Source organism: Magnolia sinica, chromosome 4 (assembly GCF_029962835.1).
Source record: "Magnolia sinica isolate HGM2019 chromosome 4, MsV1, whole genome shotgun sequence".
In the NCBI taxonomy this organism is placed as follows: Eukaryota; Viridiplantae; Streptophyta; class Magnoliopsida; order Magnoliales; family Magnoliaceae; genus Magnolia; species Magnolia sinica.
This window is the reverse complement of record NC_080576.1, coordinates 73458068-73473144: the sequence shown is the minus strand read 5'-3', so window position 1 is coordinate 73473144 and position 15077 is coordinate 73458068. Positions and strand designations below refer to the sequence as shown.

The 15077-nt window shown below is 40.4% G+C and overlaps 1 protein-coding gene across 6 annotated transcripts in view; it reads right to left on the bottom strand.

Moving 5' to 3' along the window:
- LOC131243222 (serine/threonine-protein kinase STY46-like) overlaps positions 1 to 15077 on the bottom strand; it is a 115497-nt gene that overhangs the window by 90204 nt on the left and 10216 nt on the right. The window lies entirely within an intron of this gene.

The window sequence follows — 15077 nt, the reverse complement described above, 5'->3', positions numbered from 1 at the left end:
AGTTTTTAGGCATGTCTCCCTCATTTCATGATATGAAGGAGGTTTAAGCCCAGGTCCAAATTGACCTATAGCCTCAATCATTACTTTGAAGCTTTTCGATTTAACGGCGTTGAAAGCAACGCCGGTTTGGTAAAACCACTTAGCAATATATTGAATTGTGGTTTTCCTATCTTTTTGTTTATACCGGTTCTCTAAAGTTGTTTGAGCCGGCCCTTTCCCTCTACCCCTTTGGTCGACCACATCCTCGGGGTGTGGTCTACACCATCTATCTATGGGCCCATGCCCTCGGGCTCTTTTCGATGGTTGTACTTGTGGTCTAAACCGGCCTGTCAAAGTAGGGAGAGTGAGACTAGCTTCATCTACATTTACTACATTTATATATTCATATACATCTTGTTCCATATATTCCTCCTGACATAGGGCACTATCACATTTCTTTCTTGATTGTTTTTCCATATACTCCACGATCTCCCTTCGGATTTCTGGAGTAATTTTGTCGCATGCTTTTGCATTTGACCCCAGTAAATGTGCAAGGTGTTGCTTGTGCCTTGCAATGCCACCGGAACTCACAAACCCACATAACTCACATACTATGTGAGTCTTTTCGGTAGCACTACGGTAGTGCCTATACTTCCAATCCAGGTCATTCGACTTGAGCTTCAAAGAGGAAGATTGGGAAGAAGACATTATGATGGTGGATAGTGGTGTGTGTATTAGCACCAGTGTTCGAAATATCGGTATCGCACAATGTATCGCACCCTTGGGATACAGATACGTATCGGTTATCGCACGGGATATATCATTTGTATCGCATAGTTTATCGCACTTTTTGAGAAACATGGGGAAACATTGGGAAAATGGTTGAATTTTTTAATGAAACTTTGGGGATTGTTAAAAAGGCCCTTAATACACTTTTAAATCATAAAGTTTCAAAAAAGAAGTGTACATAATAGATTTCCTTTGTATAGGGTCCTAAGCTATATGTTGTCCGATTGAACTAAGACAACTATATTCAGTATCAACCCCGTCCATCCGTTTTTCCATATCATTTCAAGACATTATCCAAAAAATAAAACAGATCCAATAATTAGGTAGACCATACCATAGGAAACAATGGTGATTGACTATTAATGGGCCACAAAAGTTTTGGATCAAGCTAATAATAGTTTTTTCTCTTCATTCAAACCATAAATTTATCTGGTAAAATGGATGGACGGAGTGGATAAAATACATGAATTATAGTGCGCCCACAAAGTCTACAAAGTACACTGCTCACTAGGGGATCCACTTCCCACCATACTGGGGGTGGGGCGCTGATCGTGCGCAGATTTCCTGCCAAGTTCCTTCGCTCAAAACCTAGGTGGGGCCCACTGTGATGTTTATAAGAAATCCACCTCGTCCATTCATTTTTTGAGATCATTTTAGCACTTGAGAGCAAAAATGAGCAGGATCCAAGACTACAGTGGGCCACACTAAAGGAAAAGGTGGGTAAGAAAATTCCTTACCGTTGAAACCTGGGTTGACAGTGATGTTAACATGCCATCCATACCGTTCATAACATTATTCCTACATGGATGAATTGAAAATACAAATATTAGTCTGATTCAAAACTTATGTGGCCCCACGAATATTTCAAGTGTGGATGTTCAATCCTCACATTTTTGGCACACGTGAGTATTAGATCCTACTCATTTTTTATTTCATGTCCTAAAATGATCTCACAAAACGGATGGATGGAGTGGATTCCTCACAAACATCGATGATAGGCCCCACTAAGGTTTCAAGCCCAGGAAGGCTTTGGCAGGAAATCCTAGTACTGTGCCGACACTCCTCGGCGCAAGTTGTACAAATATTTCAAAGTTACATGGCCCCACAATAATGTATTTATTATATCTACACCGTTCATGCATTTGGAGAGATCATTTTAGATCATGAACCCAAAAATGAGTCATATCCAAAGCTCAAGTGGACCACACCGCAAATAGTAGTCGGGGACTGATTCTCACCATTAATATATTCGAAGGGCCCACCATAATGTTTATTTTCCATCCAATCTATTAATTAGGTCACACGGACCTGGATGAAGAGTAAAAATAAATATCATATTATCCAAAACTTCCGTGACCCCTAAAGGGATTCACTCGTAGACGTTCAATCCACCACTGCTGTTTGCATTGTGGTTCAATTGATCTTTGGATCTGTCTTATTTTTTGGCTCAAGCCTTAAGAAGAGCTCGTCAAATGGACGAACGGTCTGGATATAGCACATAGCTTATGATGGGACCCACGGAACTTGGTGACGTCAACACACAGCTAGGTGGTGTGCGCAGTACTGGATTTCGATTAAAAAAAGGGCCGCGGATTGGCTACTGATAGGTTGAGTAGCTACTGAATTGACGTCACCAAGTTCAGTGGGCCCCACCATGATGTATGTTTTGTATCCACACCGTCCATCCATTTGGAGAGAACATTTTATGCCATGAACCTAAGAATGACTAAGATTCAAAGCTCCAATGGACCCCACCACAAAAAGCAGTAGAGAGAGTGACGCCCACCATTAAAAACTTCTGAGGGCCACAAAAGTTTTCGATTAAGCTGATATATATTTTTTTCCCTTTGATAATATCTTTTTTAACTTATTAACGGGTTGATCTCAAATACACATCACGGTGGACCTTAGGAAGGTTTCAACAGTGGATGTCACTTTCTCCACTGTTTTCTGTAGTGGGGTCCATTACAGATTTTTTTCTACCTCGTTATTTGACTCATGTCCTAAAATGATATCTTAAAATGAATGGACCGTGTGGATATAACACATTCATCATGGTGGGACCCACGTAACTTGGTGACGTCACTTCAGTAGCGATCTCGCGACTCAACCTGTCAGTAGCTAATCCGCATCAAAAAAAAGGCTCAAACGACCTTTACTTTTTAAGTAGAGAGGGTTCCGGCGGAACCCTAAAATTTCTCCCAAATCGACAAAGATGTCTCGGGATTTCTCTCCAAAATCGGAGATTTTATTTGTGGAAACCTAGGAATGATGCTTCAATTCAAATGGCCCGCCAAATGGAAGCTTCCGATCATGGCGATCTCTTCTACAGGTACCGAAATCCACCCTCTAATTTTTTTCCCAATTTTTTTCGGATGATGACGTCCGATATCGTCAAAATATCGTGCAATATCGACGATATATCAGCCGATATCTGGATTTTGGGTTTTTGGTATCTTCCGGGGGTTATCGCGAGTGTATCGTCTCGCAGGGGTGCGATAACGATAATATTGGCCGATAGTATCGATATTTCGAACACTGATTAGCACTAAAAAGTAACTAGCTAGCTACTAACCAGAAACTAGAAAGTAAACTACAAATAAAAAGAAAACTAAAGTAAAGTAAGAGACTAAGAAGTAAGAAGAAGAACTAAGAAGTAAGAAAGAAGTAGATCTAAGAGACTAAGTAAGAGTAAAGAGTAAAGAGCCTAAAGAGATGGGGCTTGGGGGGGGGGGGGGAGAGAGAGAGAGAGAGAGAGATACACTTACACACTTACACTTGTAGAAAGGGAGAAGAAGAGGGAAAAGAAAATGAGAAAAAGAGAGAGAGTTGAGTTACACACTTACACTTGTAGAAAGGGTCCAAAGGGAGAAGAAGAGGGAAAAGAAAATGAGAAAAAGAGAGAGAGTTGAGTTACACACACTTGTAGAAAGAGAAGGAGAGAGAGAGAGAGAGAGAGAGAGAGAGAGAGAGAGAAAGAGAGATTTAGACACAAATAAAAGTAAAATTACAATTTACAAATGTAACAAATCTAAAAGAGGTTCCCAACTTTCAACTTCCAAATTCGACTCTAAGTTGTCTACTTGTCTTCTCTTCACCTTTGCCCCTTCACTTGAGTATTGATCTTGAAATCTTGTTGTAACTTGTAAAATGTAACTTGTAAGTTGTAACTTCTCACTTGTAAGTTGTAAGTTGTAACTTCAAACTTGTAACTTGTATTGTAAGTTGTAACAACTAACAATTAACAAAGTAACAAACCAATTAACAAACAAAATATATATATATATATATATATATAAAATTTTTTAAAAAAAATAGAAAGAAGTTGTTAGAAACTTAGAATTAGAAACTTAGAACTTAGAACTTAGAACTTAGAAAACTTAGTAGATGGAGATTGGAGAGGACTAGGGGAGTGAGGAGTCTCTTGACTCTTGAATCTTGATTCTTGAATATGGATGGTAATGGTACGATGTATCATGTATCATGTATCTTGGATTCTTGATTCTTGATTCTTGTACCCTTCATTGATTCTTGATTCTTGGAAGTTGAAAGAAAAGAAAAGAAATATGGAAATGGAATATGGATGGAGAGGAGTGGAATGTAGAATGTAGATTGTGTAGTGCTTAGAAGTTAGAATTAGAAATATGTAATGTAAGAGAGGATGTAGTAAGAGAAATAGAGAATAGAGAGAGAGTTTGAGTTTTTTTTTGCAAGTATGAATGCTTAAATGCATATTTATAGAGTAAAAATCCGGATTCTAAAATTTATTTTTTTAAAAAAAAAAAAAAAGGTCAAAAATCTGACCGTTGGCCATTATGCGATCGCATATGCAGTATGCGATCGCATATGCTGGCACATGTGGCATATGCGATCGGATATGTGCAGGGATCGCATATGCAATCGGCCCACATATATGCGCATATGTGATCGCATATTTGCATATACGACCGCATATGACAACACTGATAAAACAGATATTTTCGATATCCAATCTAGTCATCCATGATATGCCTGTGAAGGCCACAACCCCAATGTCGCTAGGGCGTAAAAGTGATCATGATATAGAAAATGCATGAGTCATACTATCCAAGTCATGCACCAAACCTGCGCATATTACACGATCATGTAAGGCAACCCTATCTCATATGGGGTCGTATCTTAAGCTGAAAGGCGTATGCTATGATCAATTATTCTTCACAACAGGCATACAAATGATGCATATGGGCATACAAATGGGCATGATATCCATTACATTAAGCATGTTATTAGTGTGTCCTATCAGGTTAAGCATACTGGCATGCTATCAGACATATCATGTGATAATTGGCCTTAATTGGCACAACATATACAGAGAGTGGGACTCGAACAACAGACCCCACTAGAAATATAGAGGTCTATGTGGTGTGGCCCACGTTAGACTAACATCGACTCCTCATGTAGCATGCGCATACAAATCTAGTAACTAGATGTAAAGCATGGATAAGATACATATGCTACGGCGAGGTCCACTGGAAATGACCCGATGGACACTCACATGTGTAACATGTGTGCCACTAGGCTATCAATCTATTGGGCACGTGGCCCACTGATGATATCCCAAAATGATCAGATTATCATCGACATCAATAGGATGATCTGCACCGTTTGAACATTGTCGATGTAATCGACAATTATAAATCGTTAGTTAGTCACTAGGATGTGATCCTAATGCAGGACATGAAATTCAGATATGATGTGCAAGATTTCAGATTTAAGATCACATAGTTCATAAACAATTACACAAATTCCACATCCCACACAAAAGTCCAAATATTCAATTAAGGGGAATCTATGTAGGTCCAAGCCTACACACATTAGGGCTGGATCAATAAAAATTATGAACCAAACAATACTCAAAGGGAAATAGAAATCATCCACACATGCATGACAATCAATCCCTAATCCAAGGAATTCACCAATTTCAAATTAAGGAATCCTAGGGTGAGAATAGGGATAGAATTTGGGAATTTAGGACCATCTAGGGTTAGGGTTTATAGAAAAACAAGTATGAGAGAGTAAGGAAGAGGAAAACCTGAACCAGAAGACGGTTGTCATGTGTGGACCACGAGTGGGGCATGACGCACGTGCGCTAGTGATCGGTTGCACGTGTGTGGGGCCCACGTACCCGAAATCGTCTCCTTGGGGTTGGTCAGCCAGGCTTGCGCTTCAAAACCCCCAAATTTCACGTAGATCCGAACTACGGCTTGGGCGTGGTGCTCTGTCGAAATTTCACCCCTCCTGCAGGGCCAGATTTTGAAAACTGACTGGAGAGAAACAAACAGCTGCAAAACAAACGAATTTGAAGCGAAGATGATCGTAGGATGGATGAAATAAGATAGAGGAGCGGATGGGGATAAACGTGGCTTCACACCACGGTAGTTAACCCTTCGAAAAGGGAGGGTTTCACACCCACTTTAATCTCAGCCCTTCGAAAAAGGAGGGCTTCGCACCCACTTTAATTTTTCCACAACTCAGAAACTCAGAGAGCAGAAAAACCACGCAGGAATTTTTATTCAACTTCAATAAATCAAGAGAACTACAAGGGGTGCCTATTTATAGGGAAAACCCTATACCCCTAAACTCGCGCTATGTGCGCAACCTCTTACTTGGTGATGAAGTAAACTAAAATAAAAACCAAACAAAGAAATCTAAAGCGTTCATGATGTTCTAAATAATAACAATAAGTAAAACCTAAAATATGAAATCAATCCGACTAGTGGGCCACGATCATGAGATCCCATGATGGGCTTTTCTTGACTATCGGGCCCACTCTTTGAATCAAAACTCCATCTTCTAACTAGCCCTCCCTGGACGTCGTCATCGAGCCAAATCAACGGTGGGTCCCTCCTTCGTACGTACGTGCGTAGTGAGTGGCGTGTGTGCGCGTGATGTTCCCATCAAATCCTGTGTTTGTGGCCCATCTAAGTCTTGAGATTTCATTATTTCAGGCAAAGTATATGCCTCAACGGATTTGATACAACTATAGTGTCAACATTACATATACACACTAATTAAAAATATTAAAAATTGATTTAATAATTAAATTCAAACCCTTGCAAACATATTATGTATATTACCTTAGGATTCTAGGAATTTTAAATCCAGGGTGCCGAACATAGCCAAGGGATTTCAGAAATCCAGGAATTCCAAGTCCAAGAGAGCCTCAAATCCAAGGAATCCCACATTCAGGGATTCTCAAGTCCAAGGGATCCCAAATCCAAGGGATTCCATATCCAAGGGATTCCAAGTCCAAGGGGTTCCCCTGGATGGCATATAAACATCAAGGTGGGTCCCATGAGTGGGCCTCATGTGTTGCCCAAAATGGGCAGCAATACCTGCCCACTTTTCCCTTCGATACGGTCAGCTCGAGATTCAGATCCGCTTGATTTTTGGTCTCCTAGCCTAAAATGATCTAGAAATATGGATGAACAGTGTGGATTAGTCACATACATCATGAGGTCCCCAAGAGTGGCCGCCACTCCACGCCCACGCTGGGTGTCCACCCACCCAGGGCGCAGAATGAATGGCGTGGATGGCACATAAACATCAAGGTGGGTCCCACGAGTGGGCCTCATGTGCTGCCCAAAATGGGCAGCAATACCTGCCCACTTTTCCCTTCGATGCAGTTAGCTCGAGATTCAGAACCACCTGATTTTTAGTCTCCTAGCCTAAAATGATCTGGAAAGATGGATGAACAGTGTGGATTAGTCACATACATCATGGGGTCCCCACGAGTGGCCCCCACTCCACGCCCACACTGGGTATCCACCCACCCAGGGCGCTAGTGGCAAGCGCTCCTGGCGCTCTCATTTATATATATATATATATATATATATGTATGTATATTGTTTGGTTGCACTATCAAGGTGGGCCCCATGAGGTTGATCAACTTCGTCCACCATCTTAGCAAGCTCGAATAGGGTCCAATGGGTCCTGACATATGCTGGTTTAGACGAACAAGGACCCCACAGTGGGCCTTGGAAGATTTCAATAACAGGGGATTGTTTCCCTCCATGTGGCCCACTCACAAATCGGAGCTGCCTCATTTTTCAGCCCATGGCATAGAATAATCTGAAGGGATCCAGTAAACACATCATTTTTCGCACTTTCTTGGAGCTATAAAAGAGGGTGGGTGTGTAACCTTCTCCCTCATTGGATTTTGTGTAAAAAAAAAAGCTTTTGCTTTCTCCTTCCATCTTCATGCAATCTGAAGATACTTTCATGCGACTTGGAAGGGAGATTGGTGCGAGGCTAATCTTCATTAACAGAGGTACGAGGTCTCCATCTATCCCCACACCATCTTCTCTATTCTTCCCCATCCAGGTATTTTCTTCAGGTTTCTTCATTCTCCCATCCCAAAACTTCATCTTCTCTTAAACCTAACTTCCCATACCCATCCACAATCCAAACCCTAATCGACATAAACCCATCCACCCCATGCTGCCACACGTGTGACCGTACAGCCACACATGTGAATCCCACCTTGCCCCGTTTTGGTTTCCCATCATCATTATATTAAACCCGTTTCTTTCATCCCTGAAACCCTGACCCTAAACCTAAAATTCCTAAATTTCCTACTTTCCCAAATTACCCAAAGCCTAATTTTCACCCTAGGTTGTATTAGGTTTTTCTATTTTGAAATAGACTATACCCTATGCTAATTGGATGTCCCTATATCCATTAGATCATAGTTTCTTTTTATTTAATGACCTTGTGTTACGATGTTGGTAGCTTAGGCTAGGATTATGCATGATGTTCTTTTGATTTTCATGATATTTGTGATGATTATAGCGATGTGTGTTTTTTTGTTAAATATCTTAATTCCGCTACTTAATCTCACATGTTATTTGGTTCGTGCATCGGTCTTGCATCAGTAGTCCCCTTAGAAGACAAGTTGCATGTGTGTTCGGACCCATGTCTCTATCTTGAAAACCCCAACCATTCACTCTCGATGCATGGACCCTTCAACTGCAATTTCCGACCGGACACTTAACCATGTATCTCTGCTTATTCGAATAGAAGACATTGCACTGGAAGTGGTTTCGCATCGCATACTTGCTAAGAATATTCTATAGCCAGATCTTACATTTGTATGTTCGATCGATAGATATTTCATCAGGGTTGTCCACCACATCCGGATATCCTGAAAGATCCGCATTAACATATGCATCATCATCTAAGGTCGCACATTGATCATTGATTCCAAGATGGAAGATGGCGCGACCACGATATCCAATAGAGGATGGCACAATGAAGTCCACCAATGGATCATGTCTCGGTTGAGTGGATGATGGCGCATGAAGTCCACCGATGGAACATGTCTTGATCGAGAGGATGATGGCTCAATGAAGTCCACTGATGGATCATGTCTTAGTCGAGAGGATGATGGCACAATGAAGTAAACTAATGGATCATGTTTCGATCGAGAGGATGATGGTGCAATGAAGTCAACCGATGGATCATGTCTCGGTGGAGATTGTGATGACACAATGAAGTCGGCCGATGGATCATGTCTCGGTTGAGATGATTATACCGCAATGAAGTCGACCAATGGATCATGTCTCAGTGAAGTGGATGATGCCGTAAGGAAATCGGCCAATGGATCATATCTAGGGGGGAGGTTGGGATCTCATCTTGTGTGGTAAGATCTGACCAATCTTGACAATCCAGCAAACAAAAGGTTGGGATCTCATCTTGTGTGGTAAGATCTGACCAATCTTGACAATCCAGCAAACAAAAGGTTGGGATCTCATGACGTTAGGTGGTATGGGCAAATCCAAGCCCCAAATCATTATCCACTGTTGGTGCCTACTCATTCAAACCTACGAACACAAGTTCAAGAACGGGAATAGGTTCAGGGGCAATCTAGTGAACAGGTTCAGTTATCTCGACACAATGTTATATAAGAATTAGGCAGGTGGTAGGAGGGTGTGCTCCTCTCTTGGATAACAGTTACACACCTCACTTTTTATATGAAAAATGGTAAAAGGACATTTGGATTTTGTTCGCTGAAATGGACAAACGTCAAGACATCTTCGTCGTCTACAACACTGGTTGGATGGAGTGATCCACGACCATGCTAAGGGTAATCGACCTTGATTCTGACATCATATTCCTCTGGTATCGTCTTCGTAATCTTGTACATTCTAGATACAAGCTCCTGGGATGTAATTGTGTAACAACACATTTTGAGTCCCTACCCTCGTACGAGAATCTCTCACTTTCACATAACCACTCCCAATCATAAAAGCATAGGATGGTCCAGAGAGCCATGATATGCAAATATAGATGTACTTGTACAAAAAATGGGTTTATTATTCATAAAAAATATTAGAATAGAAGAACTAATAAAATAAAAGATGGAACACGGTTTGAACGAGTGAGCAATCCTGGTACTCACTGGAGAGCGAAGGCAGCTTGTAGAGCTTGTGATCATTGTTGTTACATTAAAATGATCTTTGTTGATGCGAGAAGTCAATCATTGTTGGTACATTGAAGCGATTATTGTTTTCACAACTTAACAATCGCTTTTTCGACGAGCGAGGGATTGCTATTTGTACAAGTGGGCGATCATTGTTTGTAGAGTGAGAGATCAAGATCACTATTGGACGAATATGTCTCGATGCAATGGTTTTTTCCATTATTTTCAATAGCCTCCGCTAAAGCAAACTCAACTATATGTTCTTACCTATTATGCAGATAAAGTAGTCGTGTTCTTTGGTGACTAGTTAAACTGAGTATAGAGTAGTCTACTGGTCATTTTTTCTGTGGAGTATGATGTCGAAAAAGAGAATGTAGGAGTATGAGTACATCAGAGATTAATGACCAAAGTTAGTATACTAGAGAAGGTTGTCGGAACTGTGGTCGAGGCCCACCGAGAGAGTTTTGATGAAGATTTAACTTTTTCCCCTCCCAAAAAATGAAAATGGCATTTTCTAGGATGGATTGTTGTTCATGGAGCCTATTATACGTCTTTTATCGTTCGGCATTGAGGCCCACTATGAGGTATGTATTTGATCCACTCTGTCTATCTGTTTTGGCTTTTAAGGTTTTGGCCATGAGCTCACAAATGGGTCAATAATAGGTGGACCACACCACAAGAAATAGTGTGGATTGAATGACTACCGTTGAGGGCTTCTCGGTGGCTAAGGAGGGTCCAGATTAGGGTGAAACTTGTGTTTCCCCACCATCCAGTTCCATGGGACCTTCTAAACAGTTTAGATGGCTCCGAACATGGACCAAATGATGGTTTCAAGTATGGCCACATGATAGATGATGTGGGTCCCACAAATTGCCTTTAAAGGCGCGTGGCTCGATGTTAGGGTTTAGGGGCATTTTCATCCAAAAAAATGCCAAAACCTGTCCAAGTATTCAAAAATAATGTTTAAAAATGGGTGTTATTTTGGGGCTCCCAGCAGACCTAAGGTCAACTTTGGGAAAAGCCCATAAATCTAACTTGGACCGATCAAATGGACCCAATAGTTCACAATTTAACCGGGACAACTTTTTGGGTTGACTAAAGAAACTCTTCAATACAAAGATCCATTGAACTGCAAATTATCTATTTCAATTTGAAAATTCTCTACAGAGCAAACGGTCAATACCATGAACCAATCAAGCCTTGATCCTCTCAAGGATCCCCTCATAGATACCTCATCTCGAACAACATGATGATGTATCAGATGTCTAGGTTTACCTTGGTTTCTGTTGTACACATCGGCCCCAAGAACCTTAAAGCTCTGCAAACCATGGGCCACCCTAAGGACCAGATTTTAGAGTTCTAAAAAACTCAAACTCACAGTTTGATTCCGGCAACTTCTAATGCTCCATCCCTACTTTGATCAGCCACACCTGCAATATATACATCCTTTGGTAGGCTATTATACCACTTGACATAGAGATTCGGAGAAAGATACCCCAAGTAACATTGCATGACCAAAACTACAGAATTGAGAAGATAACTCACATAAATAGGGTTCAATACACTGAAAACAAATGAATGACATACCCTCAAACTGTAGAGAAGTGGAAACCCCAAAATTTATCAAGACAAATATCAATCCTAGAGACAATTCGACTCTTTAGGGACTCTTATTGTTATGCCAGTGATTCTTTGTAAACCCAACCAACAACAATTTGGCACATTATCTCTTGACATTAACTTAATGCCCAAGACAACTAATTAGCAAGTAGATACCCTTAATGAACAACTAGAAATTATATAGTGATGCATGACCGATGCATGAACCAAATAACATGTGAGATCAAGGAGCAGAATTAAGATAATTAACAAAAAATCACAAACATTGCAATCATGGTGTGTTGTAAAGGCCGTTACGGGGCCGTAAAGGTCGTTACATAAAGGTAATGGTGGCAACCGTTATACGTTACGGGGTCGTAACGGCCGTAACAACCATTATAGAAAAAAAATGACCCGTAATTGTCGTTAATGGCACATTACGTCCCCTATAAAGGCCATAATAGCCCCATAATGGTCTATTATGGGACAGATACAGGTTTTTCATACTTTTTAATCAACATTACAAGACATATACAAGTTTTTCGGGTTTTTTTTTCAATAAATAGATAAATAAATAAGAGAGACCGTAACGACCGTTACGAGGCTGTAAAGGCCGTTATGCCCCGTATCATAAAGGTAACGGTGGTGGCCGTTACGGTCACCATTACCATTATGGAACACCTTGATTGCAATAATCATCACGAATACCATGAAAACCAAAAGAACATCGTGCATAATCCTAGCCTAAGTTACCAACATCGTGACATAAGATCATTAAATAAAAGGAAACTAAGATTTAATAGATGTAGGGACATCCAATTAGCATAGGGTATAGTCTATTTCAAAGTAGAAGACTTAATACAACCTATGGTAAAAATTTGGGTTTGAGTAAGTTCGGAAAATAGGAAAGTTAGGGATTTTAGATTCAGGGTTAGGTTTTGGGAATGGAAGAAAGGGATTTTGATATAAGGATGATGGAAAACCAAAAGGGGTAAGGTGTAGCCGTACGCCCAACCCAAAAGATTCACGCATGTGGGCATACAGTCACACATGTGGCGTGGAATGGATGGTAGATAGAAAAGGGAAAGATGGGTTTAGGAGAAGATGAAGGCCAAGGATGGGGGAATCGAAGAACTTGAAGAAAATAACTTGGAGGGAAAAGAAAAAAATGATGATGTGGGGATAGATGGAGACCTCACACCTTCATTGATGAAGATTAGCCTCACACCAATCTCCCTTCCAAATCACATGGAAGTATCTTCAAATCTCATGAAGATAGAAGAAGGCGAAAAAGAAAGCAAGAGCTCTTCTCTTTTTTTATCACAAAATCTAATGAGAGAGAGGGTGACACGCCCAACCTATTTTATAACTCTAAAAAAGTTCAAAAATTACAACAAACACCCTGTTTTGTGAATTGACGAAAATAGCCCTTGTCCAACTAAAATCAATTAAAAACACTCATAATAGTGTCTAAACATAACATAAATAAACTAAATCCTATAAGCTAATAAAATCTAAGAAAAACAAATGTGGACGATCCACAATCAATGGCCCGATCATGTGATCCAACAACCCAATCGTCACGTCCCTCCAATCGAACAGTCTGTATTACTCCATAAAGCAGCCCATGTGCATCTTCTCAGTGTGGGGTCTTCCAGATGCTCGCACATGCACATGGGGTCTTCAACACAATCATGGGTACTCTCCTAGCCACAAGGAAATCGGTGCAGCCTGCCTCCTCCTCCGATACGTAGGCAAAGGTGTACGTGAAATGATGTCCTCATCACATAGTGCCCACATAACCAAAATAGGAAACCACAGGTCTCCAGTACCATCTGTTGAGAGTTTAAAACCAAATTTCCATATGCTATTTAGAGCCACATAACCAATTGGAAACCACAAATCTCTAATAAAATCCCATAAGGCTTTAAAGCCCAACATGCAAATCATATTCTATAGAAAATCTCCAATCATGTTTCTTCTAGGGAGGAAAAAAAAAAAAAACCCAACATAATGAGAAAGTAACAGACCCTAGGGACTATCAAGGACAAAGTATAAGTTGTCGAGATAGGAGGGAAATTTTCATACATTTCTAAAAAGATAACCTATTTGTTCATATAGATTGGCACAAAATCATGGATGAGCTCTCATAGGATATCCAAGCATTTCGGACCAAGACAAGAAATCACGAACACACAAAACTCGAATAGGAATAAATATTTAGAAAGGTAAATCTCTTGTAAGCATTTTGTAATATAAGCAAACATATATTCCCTCTTAGAATAATAGCACATCAAACTTTCCTAGCCTCCTCCAAACACAAGGCAGTTGAAGGCTATTCTTTACTCAAAGCAGTACAAGCCAAAAATTATGTCAAGGAAAGAGTTACACTAATAAATCCTTGATTGAAGGAACTTATGCATTCCTCTAACTGCAAAATGAACTCATTTCCTCTAATATACTTGGGCCTCAAATAAATAACAGGGAGTTGGAGTACCCTCATTGGGAGTTGTGCAATATTAAAATCCTTTTTTTTAGAGATAACTGAAAATTTTATTGAAAAAACCGCCAAAGAGGGAAAGAATACAAGAGCTAAGAAAAAAACCACGAAGAAAGATTAGCGTTTGAAGCTGATTAAACATAGGGAGCCCAGTCGAAAACTACTAATCTGACCGTGCATATGATTTCCACAACAGAAAAGATCTTGTTTTCAAAATAGCAATTGTCAAGTATACCAAAGAATCGCCATCACCACAAGTCTCCAAACTGCTTTCCAAGCTTTTACCACCATTCCTCCATGCCATGACCATAAGAGTTGATCAACCGACTTCGGCATCACCCAAGAAATATGGAGGATACTGATGAAGTGTTCCCACACCTTCTGATCAAAGGGACAATGAATGAAAAGATGGTCAATGGATTCCTCATCCCTCGTGCACATCAGACATATGTTTGGGAGGATGAGAAATCTCCTTTGAAGATTGTCTAAGGTTAGAACTCTTTTCCTTCCAACAAGCTACACAACTGTCGCGATCCTTAGAGAAGCACCATGAGACCACTGAAGGAAGGGGTAGGAATGGGATGTAGGCAGCCTAGAGATCAACTTCTAGGAGCGCACGGAGAAAAGACCTGAAGCATGGGCTTTCCAAACTAGCAAAACTTCATTGTGAAGCAAGGGCAAATGAAGCTTCAAATGGTCAAGTAGCTTAAGGAGATCATCTAATTCGTCCTCCAAGAGGTTTCGCAAACA